Source organism: Papaver somniferum, chromosome 6 (genome assembly GCF_003573695.1).
Source record: "Papaver somniferum cultivar HN1 chromosome 6, ASM357369v1, whole genome shotgun sequence".
Lineage (NCBI taxonomy): Eukaryota > Viridiplantae > Streptophyta > Magnoliopsida > Ranunculales > Papaveraceae > Papaver > Papaver somniferum.
In genome coordinates, this window is record NC_039363.1 from 63,742,165 (window position 1) to 63,753,684 (window position 11,520).

Here is an 11,520-nt window from a genome sequence, read left to right on the forward strand (position 1 = left end):
GGAAATGAGTTGGATTTGTAAGTCATCATCATGGCAGAAGGTCTTTGCAAGTCGAGAAGCCGTCGCAGTAAATCGGCAGTGGAGAATGGTCTATTTCTCATGCTGGTGTTGGTTGGAGATGCGATTTTAGTGAATGATAATGGAGAATGGTGCTGCGTTGGTTGGCTTGGGTTTGTGATGAGAATCGAGTATACAGCAAGGACGTGAATGAAGATGGAAACCAGCACTCAGGGGAAGGATGTTTGAGGTTATTAGATGGCCATTTATTTCGTTATGTAGCCACACTGCAAGATCAACATCTACAAAGGACTTGGGAAGTGGCATTGAGCCGTGCGGTCGATGGAGGATAGTCAGTGGTTAGATGGGAAGAAACTAAGAAGCTGGTGCAGCGAAGACGAGAAAGGCAAGGGAAGTATTAGACCTGAATGGAGATGGAGTTTTGGCTGCTGCATGCATTACTGGTGGTGATTGAACTCGGAGATGGACTGTATGTTGTTAGCTGGTTTAAATTTGAAGCGGAAATGAAGTTGAAGAAATGCACAACAGTGAAGGCAATGGTGGTGGTACATGGTGCTGCTGCATTTGATTCTTAGTACGTATTCCGCCAGCAGCGACAAGGAGAAGATGGTTTACGCCCGAAAATCAGCTGGATAGTTTCTGCCGCCGCCGTGCGAACATAGAAGTTAGTGGTGCTGGTCTCTGCATTCGTGGCCGACAGAAGAGCGGCGCTGGTGATGTTGTACATGTATGAATGGGGGTAGTCTGAACCGGGTAAATTCATAAAGAAGCAGTGGTACAGTTGGGTTTAATTGAGACACTATATTTAATTAGGATGTCGTGCCTGCGAAGTAAAGAGAAGCACAAGGAAATGGATTTAGTTGGTCGAGCTGCTAAAACCGATGAAGGAAAATGTTGCCGTGAATGGTGATTCAGTCATCACGGGTTCATGTTTGTGAGCATGTGCAATTGGTGATCAGATTTTAGAGAGCAGCGAGCATTGTATTGGATGGCTGAAGCAACGAACTGGTACAACAAAGATAGAGCTGTAGCCGAGTGTGGCAAGAAGATGATGGAGTCAGGAGTTGGACAGTCAGGCACTAGCCTGACTTTGGAATGGCCTGGATGTTGCAATTTGTTCGGGTCCTGTTCATTGGACTGGGCTTGAGCAGTTCGCTAGGTTTCTATCGCATTCTTTGGAGGGCACTTTTAAGAGTCGAAGAGAAAGAGAAGAGAAAAAAAAAGGAGGAGGGAGGCCGAGCAGGCTACTGAAGCCGCAGCTGAGAGAGCCGAGAATAGGAGAAAGGAATAGAGGCTGGCAGCGACGCCATCTACAAGGGTTTGAAGTTTTGTGTTTTCCATTCCATCTTGATTATCTAGTGAATCATTTTGATATGTTTATGGCTTTTGAGAAAGCCATGTGTTGCTAGATTTTCGTGACTAGGTTTTATGTTGAAATCACTCGGAGTTTAAGGCTATTTTGAATTGAATAAAATTGAGCAAAAAAACTATTATGATGTGAATATGATTAATTCATAATATTGTTTATCGATTTATCAAAATATAAGTTGTCACTTCACCGGTTTTGTAGAATCTTTGTGCATAATTGTTAGGATAACAAATATATTTGTCTTATTGTCTGATATTTCATGCTTGGGTTAATTCCTTTGATGGGGTATGCTTAGAATATCCAAATATTATTTGTGAACCTATATTTAGTCTCGTATAACTTTCTCGCTAATGCTATCTGATGGTGCATGCTTTTGTTTAGTATTTTGATGTGCCATGCTTAGGGCGTCCCAGTGATATTTGCGAGTCTAATACATATAATAGGTGATGTTGATAGAACGAACGATAAATAAATATTCATGAGTTATGTTTCGTTTCAGTAATCAAATAGAAATAGTGGTGGATACATAAAACCCTGGTTACCGGCTTTTCCATTGGATTCATTTTATTAGTTTAGTTTATTTTCTTTGTTTTTATAATTCTAAAAATCTAAAAATATTCTTTCTTGCTATTTTATTTTAGAGATATTGATTATTGTGTTTCCACCGCTCCCTGTGGGTTCGACCCGTACTTGCCTCTGTCTACTAGTTAGACACCGTGCGATTGCGGTTATTACATATAGGGTTTTCCTAAATCCTATCAATTTTTGGCGCCGCTGTCGGGGAGTGGTTGCATAATACACTCTGATCGATATCAATTTTTGTATATAACTTATTTTTATTTTTTTTGTATATAATTATTTTTATTTTTCTTTTAGATTTCTTTTTATGCAGTTTTTTTTTTTAATATTTTCCAGGTACCTTAGTCTGAAGTGCTATAGGCGAAAAGATGCACTCACAAAGTTTTTGCAAGAGCCACTTGGAAGATCCACTAGAGGTTTGCTTAGCTCATTTTGGGTATGATTTTGATGATGATAGTGTTATTTGTGAAGTCAATGCCTTGTTAGACTCCACACCGCTGCTAGACACTAATAAATGGAAGCCCATACTAGAACCTCTAGTTCTGCCCGAGTCTCGACTAGTTTCATCAGTCGGGAAAGCTCCGAATTTGACCCTTAAGCCATTATTTGACTTATCAGGTTATTATTGTTTTCATCTTAATAATATTAATAATGAAACTGTTGTGATGAGAATGGGTCTAATAGTCGTGATATTATTTCTTCATTGATCCCTTGTTCAGCGAGTGATTTTAAACCAATATCTGCCTCGCAAGTTATTTCTTCGGACTTAGAACCTGATTTAGGGAGTACAACAACTGTTCAATTCTTTAAACAATCTTCAATAATTATCTGCAAGTCTGATTTTCACATAACCATTTATGGTTGGGCAGGTTCGAATTTTTTTATGAATAAGATTGAATTCAGTTTTAGCTCTATGGGTACTAATCATTCATACTGCAGGTTCATGTTTTCGACTGATCGAATTAGTTGGGTTGATCCCCAAATTTTCAGACTATATATATATGATTGGCAGCTTACTTTGGGGTTCCAACCCGCATTTTTTGAGAACGTGCTACTGGAAAACAGGGAAACAAACACCTTTCGCTTCATGGGAGTCATACCATCAGATTTGTTCCCTACACTCTATCTTTTACTTTTATTGTATTTTAAAATTTCCCACCTTAATTCCTACGTTGGATGATTCAATTACATTGAGGACAATGTAATGTTTAAGTGTGAAGGGTGTGACACTTTCGTTAGGAATTTTTTTGAAAAAAAAATGTTATGACCAGCTGTGTAGCGGGTCTAAAAAAAATTAAAAAATTTTAAAAAAATAATAAAAAAGAAAAAGATGATCAGCTGTGTAGCGGGTCATAAAAAAAATTATTATCATTATGATTTATAGGGTTATGACCAGCTATGTAGCGGGTCTTGTGAATGGTATTTTTCATGACCAGCTGTGCAGCGGGTCTTTGAATACATGATTGAAAACAACACACAACGAATGATGACTATCATCAGTCATTTTCAACATAGAATTTGTCGAGCAATTACTCTCAGGAATTCATCAATCTACAGAACTTATTCGAACTCAACAGTTCATCATTATTGAAGAAACCTTCAAAACATCCACAATCCTTGATCATCATTGATTCCACACAATTCTCAGCTTCCCTCCTACAGATCAACCCATCTCTCTCTTTGCGACCGAATTGATTCTGGAACGGCCATTGACTTGGTTTAGGACGGAGTCCTACAGATTTATCTCTCGAATCTAAGCACTCCCTTTGCAGTGCATCTGTGTGAGGTTTAGTAATTTTCTCGGTCGAGGAGTCTCGACAACACGCTCGACTCTTCACTTCCCTAAAAAACCAGCGAACCGTTTTTCCCCATACACATATTGGCGACCACAGTGGGAGATTAATATCTCGGTTGCAATCTCAAATTTCCACAAAATGGTTGATCTTAGGTCAGGTTCAGTTACAAATCCTATCACAAACAACGCTAGCGCTAGCAACAACGGTGGTAATCCAGAAACTATTCCTGCTTCCCACAACGGCGCTGGTGATACCACTCCTCCTAAAACCAACACTGGAAATCATCTTCTCTTTGGCCGGCATCCCAAGAAAGTCAGAGAAAACCCGCTCACCATAGCTGATCTCATGAAGGTCCGGGAAATTCTCGCCGAAAATCAAATTAACATGGCTACAACACAGAAAGAGCTGTGCAATTATCATAAAACTCTCACTGACAAGATGTCAGAGAAAACTCAGGAGAAGATAACCCAGTAACAAAGGAACCTGCAGGCTCATCACTCGTGAGGACCTGGAACGCTTCATGGAGGATCGAGGAAAAGACATAGCATCATCTGTTCATCATCATCAACCTCCATACCCTGCTGCTACGCAAAGAATTCCTTTCCCGAAAGGCTGCACTTCCCCATCGTTCACACTATACAACGGAACAGGGAACGCTCGAGAACACGTCTCTCGGTCCCTGGAGGCACTAGGAGAGCATTAACACAACAGAATGATCCCAATCTACAGAGCCTTGCTGGAGAATCTGCGATTCCAGACTCTCAGAACTTCATGAAGCATCCAAGCAGTCAGCAACTACCGCTCATGTTTTACTGGAAAGAGAAAGACTTATACTGAGAACCTCGTGATACTCAACATCTTTTCAACAGACAATACAACCTCGAACCTTCCATGAACGTTGTTGCTGAAGGAAGCAAGAGGAGAACTGACACACCACAGTAGAAGCATACTTTTCCAATCTCTCGGGATCCTTCGGAAGCGCAAAGAAAGGATAACCAATCCTGAAATACACGAACCTCCACCCTGCATCAACAAACGAGGAAATGAACAGAAACACTCAAACTTCCCTCTTCTCATTGAAGAAGTGATCGAGTTACTGGAAGTCTGGATTCAAGATGGTGCAACCAAATTGACATTCATCAGGAGACAGCCAACTGAAGAAGAAATGAATAATCCCAAGTATGATTCCTTTATAAGTTCACCAATCATCCAACATGCGACTGTAATATTTTCAAAGAGAAGGTGGATCCATAAGAATTTTATATGGACTGAAGGAGTACACAAGAATCCTTTCCCAGTCAGAACCCTCACACTCTCTGAGCAGCCGATCAAAGAAGCATTTCAATCCCTGGTTGAGCATGTATGTGAGTTACTGTACTTATCGAAATCTCAAAGAAATGATATGTTTGTTGCATTGAACCACATCGTATCTGGGAAATGATTAGACATTCAGGAGATACTCCCTGAACCTCCAGCAACAGACAAAGAGATGTATGACTGGGGACTACTCACACAGTGCATCTCAAGGGAAATGAATTCAGAAGAGTGCTAATCGACGTTGGCACAACAATCAATATTACTCCTATAAAGACTCGCAAAAGGCATCACTCGACAAGAAGCCACTCATGCTCATGTCTCAGTCAGAGACCATGAAGGAACGGTCAGAGATGCTTATGCCTACATCACTCTCAAGGTGAAAATACGTTCAACCTGAACATATACCAAGTTTCACATAATCAGGAAGATCCAAGATATGAATCGATAGCATGGACCCATGCTGAAAACATGACTACAAACAAAGCGTCTTTTGTTGCACATCTCTCCAACAAAGAAAGTTCTGAGCCAGAAGATTTGACGGATGTTCCATCATCAGAGCACTTGGAGGAAGTTCGAACTCTGACGTTGAAACAATAACTTGCAAAAGATAGACAGAAATTTATCAAGAGGTTTCGCATTCAGGCAAGTCTCATTCCTTCCATGTTTATGTCTTTCATTTCCTCACACGTTATTCTAGCATGGGGACTCAATTCATCTAGCATCTCTGCTATGAGTGGGTAATCTCACTCCAGCAATATTTTACCAAGTGGTTGAATCGAGCATCTCACCGTGACATTCACCACTGAGAGATGACAGAATCATGGCAAAGAACACTTTGGTAATTTCTCCATAGACTTGCAGGAATGTCCACGAGTGCCACAAAATCAGAAATCTCTGATGTCTGCACAAGTGTTGAGTCCCTCGCAGTGGAATGCTGAATCGACAGAAGATACACGGAGCCGAGACGATAAAGCATAAGACATTCGACGCTTCAGCTCTCAATCACACAATAAGCCTTCGAATTGTACTCCCAATCAAAGAGTATACCTTCGGTAATAACTCCTCTAGCTTCAGCACAACATCTCGACGATGACACACTAGTTCAACACCGACACGATCAAAGTGTAACTGAATTACAATCGATAAGTCTTCACTATCCCATGATAAAACTTCTGAAGCAGATGCAACATCATGCTACAAACTCCTTCAACTCTACTAAGTGAATGGGGGATGCACTGGGGACTTGATATTATTGGAAATATCAATTTAATACATTTCAATAAATGTTATCCACATAACAAGTCATTGTAACCTGATGCGATTCCATGAAACATCGTCAAACGGAACCTCTCTACATCACAAGGCCCTGCACGACTGGGGAACTTCCTCTCTTCACCAATCATATCCAGAATGAAGATTGTTGCTGCTATCTACCGCGCAACAACATCGATCCCCTGACGAAGCCACTTCGTAGTAAAGTCATATTCAGGAGAATTTGGGTTGAAATCCTAGAAAATATTCATCTTAGGAATGCTCAACTCATTAACTAGTTCGTGAATGTAAAGGCTCACTGGATGGAGGAGCAAAGATTATCGATTATCATGGTTCTAGCCTTTTCGGTCTCTGGAGCGACTCCAACCATAGTATCGGCATCAACAAGGATATGTAGAGGATCTCTATTCATTGTCTCATCATCAACAAGAATTTCTGGAGAAAATTCAATCGTGATCTCAGCATCAACAATGGTTTCATGAGCAACATCCTCGCTTCATCAATTAATTATTCTCTGAAGTATTGCTCGATGAAGCGGACTTCTACAAGCACTAATAATTCATATCAAGGTGTGTAGACATGAAATACTTTCACATGAAAGTCTTTCCGAAGCTTGCACGACGGGCGGGCACAATCCCAAGTCTTCTACAAGATGTTCTCAGCATCTCTACAAATGAGATACAACACATTTCAGGCCATGGGTTTACAAAAACTTATCAATGGGTGAGAAATGGGACAATTCCTCCTCAATGAAAGATGTTCGTCTATGTATCTTCTACAACATACCAAAAGTGCGCATCAGTCGGACATACGAGCTGAAAGATATGGCTTTTACCATCAGGTCTACGAAATATGAAAAATTTGTGCGGGATTACAAATTACAAATGTGCACGCCTCGTCGGCTGACCTCTACAAATCTAAATTGAGTGATTATTTTTTCCTGTGATAACTCAGTCTCTTAGCTTCAAAAGTTGGGGTCAAGTATCGGATTCCGACGTCATATGAGGTTCCTACAGCTTCCAGAGCATACAACATGCAAGCAGCAGTTCTTAGACGGGATTCATAACTTCCACGGTCGATCGGTGTCCACCAGGTCATTCCGCTAAGTCCTTCATCAAGGTAACTCAAACTTCGACCACCTAGGTCTTTACATCAATTTCTCTACCTGGGTCCTCTATCTAGGCCTTGCCAGAAGAAGGGAAAACGAAAAGAGAGATTTAACAAAACATCGGGGTCTGACGGTCCACTGATCATGGCGATGAGTTTCACAGTCCAAGACTCGTGACACCAGACTCTCATGCGCTGATCATTCATCATAAAAGTAATGTTGCCACCGGGAAATTCAATCATGGTCATTACATCACCCCCTCTTGAGAGCAACCTCAATGATGATTCCGTGACCAGGGTATCGGAAGTGATTTTTCTACGACTGACAGAAACAAGATGGCACTGCAAGCACCATGCTCATGTATCAATCAAGGGGTCCTGATCTCAAATGAATCAATGACATCTAAATCCTTCACCAATTGTTCAAGACACAAGTGAATGGTCTAAAGACACAACAAGAGTGTTTTACAACAAGCCCGTCTGAGATAATTTTATGCTGCCTTGTATAAGATGACGAACTGGGGGCAATCGGTGAAGAATCTAGGGATGGATCATATACCATTCTCTTTGTATGGATGTTCTCCACAAAATATCAAAATTTCATAATAATCGGATGAACGATCAAGGAGATGTGGCCAAATTATTGGACAACATACAATCTGAAAAAGTTCTGAAAGTCTCCTGGAAGTTTACTGTTTCGCCGTTTTCAGGCCCTCGACATGCTCAAAACTCAAAACGCTTCTTCATTAAAGCTTGGAAATTTCCTGGACTTGAAGATACATATGCAGACCGCAAAAATCCTATTCCGGACGAGGATTATACAGTGTTTTTACTAAAAGGCTGAAGTCTGAAAATTTCTGGTGACGTATTTCAGCTAAATTACTCGTATACTCACATGGATTCTCATTCATTCATTCATAAATCAGAAATTTCATACTTCTATAAAGAAATTACAAGAGATGTACTTACCAGGGGAGTCTCTAAATCATTTGAGGGCTCGACAATGCCGGAATCTCCATTGGCAATGTTGTTATCTCCATTCGGTTCGGGATTTCGGAATTCTCCATATTCCCATGTTCCAAAGAAGAGTGCGCTTCATCAACATGCTGCGTATCTACAATAATTTCTTATTGGATTCATAAACAACAATTATTATTATTTCATTCAAGGAGATGCCACGATCACCTGCACGAAAGAGATACTTACATCGACTTCTTCATCAGTGCTGGATTCCTGAATTGTTTGCCCGGGAACAAGTTGAAGACCGTCAATCGATGGAGAAAAAGTCTGAAAAGAAATAACAAACCTTGGTCTTGTGATCCTAATTGCATGGGCAAATTTATAACACAAGGAGCGCTAACAACTCACCAAAGAAATGGCTGGGGATTGCACGTCATTTGCTAACATTATGTAGTCCTTACTTCTGGTTTCTCCGCTCCCATAGACTTTCTTCCATTTCCGTGGAGTCTAAATTGATCCGGAATCTCACTATATGATCATCTTGTGGTAAAGCTAATGAAATAACCAGAAGTGCAACTCAGTACGAAAGATCTCTCACCATCATTCAGAGGTCCCAGAAGTACCATTTTTTAAAGTTGCATCCGTAGAGATGTGATCTCTAGAAACACCATCTTTGGAAGTATAATCATGGGAGTCAGTCATTCTTGCAAAGTGGCTACTTCAGCACATCGTTCATACAACGCAGGATTCAACAAAACAATGAATCATGGAATAAAGGTGCTCACAACAGCGTCTACAAAAATTATAATTCTCAACTCTTACCTATTTCCAGTTTCACGAACTTAGTGATAACAACGTAAAACTCCGAAAAACTTGCTTACTCTTTCAAACCTGCAAAAGTGAGCAAAAAAATTATCATTCAAGAGTCAACACTGACTTTTCACGAAACTTCCATCATGTGAACAATTCACATAATTTTCACCGTGTGAGCGACTTCCACCGAGTGAAAACTCATTGGTTTTGTGCATACACTATCAGATCACAAAATCCATACAAACAATATTTTATCAAAAATTGTTTACTTCTAGCAATTGCTCAAAATCAAAGTTTAAAATTTCATATAAATTTTCACTGTGTGAACATTCACTGGTTTTTTAAAAATTGGATAGACGTCCATTCTACGATTATGAAAACTCACATACAGACATTTTTTCACCATGAATAATTGTCTACTTTCAACAATTGTTCAAAATCAAAACATTGATTTTACAAAAAATATATATATTAACGTGAAACTCACGTAACTTTGAAAATATATTTATATATTTTTGCTCCCTCTCACGAGCAATCGTATTTGAAACGAGAAGTGTATTTTCAAAAATTTATGAAGGCTCACATATCGAAAATAAATCTTTTTCATGAAAGCTCATAAACAAAAATTTTATTACTAACAGACGCACGTCTATTAAAAAAAAAAACTTTTCTCTCGTACGAGCATCCACCTTTGAAACGAGAGTTTATTCCCTTTTGTGAAACCTCACATATTTAAAAATAAAATTTTGGCTTTCGTGAAGGCGCATAGATAAAATTTTTATCACTATATTTTGTTTGTTTCTTAACTAACGAACGAACGTCTGTTCATAAAACAAGGATTTCTTTTTGGGCTCGGGACCGCAAACATTAAACCGACCAAAACATGATCCCCGATCGTCCAAATAAGTAGTGCCTTATCTCACGGGATGACACTCTATCATTCAGGGTCCTTACCTGAGCATTTGCTTGTACATGACACCATTGGAGCAAATCGAGGATTGTGAGACTACCTTTGTAGACTGAATTCAACCACCGATCTCATCGACTGGAAATCACCATTTAATGCATATTGCGGAACATGAATGTCCCTCACTAAGCATGGGACTTAATGTTGATGATGGATTTTCAACAAAGGTCAAAACCGTAAAATCATGACGCATGTTTTTGACACGGCTTTCAGGCATGCAACGATTCATATTTTACGAAGCCATGATGAACACGTATGTCGAAAGGCCTCCACTAGCTGAGCGTTCGATCACTGACATTTCATCGTGACCTCTATGTAGAATAATATAATTGGGCGGCTCTCCATAATATTGAGAGAAATAACGCCTTCAGGACTTCGGTTACACTCACTGTTCCCTGACTACATGAGAGAGACCCCCCTCTACATAGAAGAACAATTGGGCGGGTCTCCGTAAGATTGAGAGCAATAACGCCTTCAGAACGTCGGTGACACTTACTGTTCCCTGACTATGTAGAGAGACCGTGTATAGACCCAGGCGGTTCTCTGTAAGATTGAGAGCAATAACGTCTTCAGGACTTCGGCAAACATCCGTTGTTTCCTGACTATGCACCTCAGAATGGGTATGACACTTTAACTGGCTAGTATCCCTTCTGCAATAGATTAATTCTAACGTGACATTCACCACTGGATTCCTAGAAATAATCTATCTTATCTTATTGCTCATATTCCATGGTCAAACTCACAACTGGTTCTATCGAATGGTAATAGATAAATATATTGCTCCGATTTCATGATTGAATCCACGGCTTGATCTCATGAAATGGTAATAGATATTACTCTTATTTCATGGTCGAATCCACGTTGATCTCATGAAATGGTAATATCACCACCTATCTTATTACTCTGATTCTATGGTCCAATCCACGACCCCATGGAATGGTAATACCTATTTTATTGTTATTTCGAATTCATGGTCGAATCCACGGCTGATCCTATGAATTGATAATAATAAACTACTCACTTTTATTGCTCAATTTCATGAATCATTCTCAACCGAATTTTATAAATTGGTAATAAATACTCAGCAATCGGGCATCTGGACTACCACTGAGTAAGCCCCATAAAATGGTGCAAGTGTACTCGACAATGATGCACGAACGAGCACCCAAATGCGCGAACGCGCATCCAAAATATGGACAAATGAGGAATCCCGCACAAAATATGGACAACCGGCCGGCAGTGCCCTAGCCATGGCCGGTCCCATGCTTCCTCCATTATTTTTCCTTATTTTTGTTGTTTTCATAAACTCATGAAGACTTCTC